Raw genomic sequence first — 2500 nt, 5'->3', positions numbered from 1 at the left:
ATATATGAATAATGAATAGATAAATAGTACAAACGGGAATAATTGAATGATCAAAATAGAGAAGATAAAAAAAACGAAGAGGGGAAAAGAGAAAAGAAAAGAAAAGAGAGGAAAAAAAAGACTGTTCTTGAACTGACGATGACAAAAAAAAAAAAAAAAAAAAAAAAAATGCAGGTGGCTATTACCTGTAATCATGAACCCAGGTGGTTGGGTCACTCACCACCTGTCTCTGTAGCCGCGGGCGATGTGGGCGGGGTTTCAGTCTGTCTCCTTCATGACGTGAGGGTGGGGGTGGGAGAACGGGGTAGGGGGGGAAGAGGGAGGGGGTGGGAGATGGGTAGGGGGTGGGAGAGCGGGGTAAGGGGGGTGGGAGACCGGGTTAAGGGGGGTGGGAGACCGGGGTAAGGGGGGTGGGAGACCGGGGTAAGGGGGGTGGGAGAGCAGGTAGGGGGGTGGGAGACCGGGTTATGGGGTGTGGGAGACCGGGTTAAGGGGGGTGGGAGACCGGGTTAAGGGGGTGGGAGACCGGGTAGGGGGTGGGAGACCGGGTTAAGGGGGGTGGGAGACCGGGTAGGGGGGCGGGAGACCGGGTAGGGGGATGGGAGACCGGGGTAAGGGGGGTGGGAGACCGGGTTAAGGGGGGCGGGAGACCGGGTAAGAGGGGTGGGAGACCGGGTAAGGGGGGGGGGGTGGGGGGAGACCGGGGTAAGGGGGGTGGGAGACCGGGGTAAGGGGGGTGGGAGACCGGGTTAAGGGGGGTGGGAGACCGGGTTAAGGGGGGTGGGAGACCGGGGTAAGGGGGGTGGGAGAGCAGGTAGGGTGGGTGGGAGAGAGAGCGAGAGGGGGGTGGAAGAGTAGGAAGAGGGGGGGAGGAAAGAATAAGGAAATAAGGAAGGAGTGGGGAGAGACAAGGTAGAGGGTGAGTGCTTGGGGGGGGCAGGGAAGGGAGAGAGGGAGAGGGAAAATAGAAATAAAAAGGGAGACGGATAGGAATAAACACTGTAAATACGGGAATGGGAATTGATAGAATGAAAGAGAGATGGAAATGGGGACAAGGGAACGATATAAAAAAATGGAAGAAGAAGAAAAGGAGGAAAAGAAGGAGAAGGAGAAGGAGAAGGAGGAGAAGAAGGAGAAGGAGAAGGAGAAGGAGAAGGAGGAGGAGAAGGAGAAGGAGTAGGAGAAGTAGAAGGAGGAGGAGGAGAAAGAGGAAGAGACAATAGATTGGGGAAGGGCAAGAGAATTTCAAAGATTGGTCTGATTGTGTCTGTAAAGAGGGAATATTGGTATTCAAAGAGGTACCGTGATGCGGTGGTATAGGTAGTGGTATTAAAGCCTTGTAAGGTGACAAAGGAATGCAAATCATAATGATATTGCCACCGAACTGTTATATTTTAGTATCGTCAACGTTTTCATATCGAGGATAATGGCAGAATAATAATGGCAGAAAGCCTTTAAGTTCAACGAAACTGCTGCGGTTGTAACCAAGGGCGCGACAGGGGTTGGTACCTGAAAATAAATTCTGTAATCTCTCTCTCTCTCTCTCTCTCTCTCTCTCTCTCTCTCTCTCTTCTCTCTCTTTTCTCTCTCTCTCTCTCTCTCTCTCTCTCTCTCTCTCTCTTATTCTCTCTCCCTTTCTCTCTCTCTCTCTTCCCCTCCTCCTCTCTCTCTCCCTCTCTTCTCTCTCTCCTTTCTCTCTCTCTCTCTCTCTCTCTCTCATTCTCTTTCTCTCTTTCTTTCTCTCCCCTTCTCTCTCTCTCTCTCTCTCTCTCTCTCTCTCTCTCTCTCTCTCTCTCTCTCCTTCCAGCGCTACATTTGCCCCCATCCATAATGCAAATACCATTTTACATCAACACTGGAAAATCTTAGTCTTCTGTGAGAGAGAGTGTCTTTTGCAGAGTTCATGAACTTAGGTCAATCACGTAAGTAAATTATATTGTATCAGTCTCTTTGGATTGGTAAAGGTACTTATACCAACTTTAAGTTACTGGTTCATTTTTCTTTCTTTCTTTCCGTTTTTTTTTAGGACATTTTCTCAAAGTTCAAATAAAAGTTTGGAATTTTGAACTATCTATATATCAATGTCGTTATTCCTTTCTGAGAATCTCCAAACCACTTTTTTTTCGAAAGTAATTATTAACGAATCATGTTTTTTTTTTTTTTTTTTTTTTTTTTTTACTGATACATCAAGAAAACACTTATGCGTTACAATGATGCATAATTAAATTAAACGATTAAATAATCATATAATTAAATCCTTAAGTCATGATTATATTCGTGCTCGAGACCTTTGACAGGTAAAAATGGAGGAAGAAAGATGTGTTAATTTTACCTGTTAAGAGGATTTTCTAATTTTCTAAAGAAATTGGATATGTGTCTTGTCAATATAAGACTAGAATGGTGTGTACATACGCGCGCAAGTGTGTGTGTGTGTGTGTTCGTGTGCCTAAGTGTGTGTGTGTGTGTGTGTATGTGTGTGTGTGTGTGTGTGTGTGTGTGT

Source organism: Penaeus monodon, chromosome 5 (assembly GCF_015228065.2).
Source record: "Penaeus monodon isolate SGIC_2016 chromosome 5, NSTDA_Pmon_1, whole genome shotgun sequence".
NCBI classification, from domain to species: domain Eukaryota; kingdom Metazoa; phylum Arthropoda; class Malacostraca; order Decapoda; family Penaeidae; genus Penaeus; species Penaeus monodon.
Note: the sequence above shows the minus strand (reverse complement) of the source record.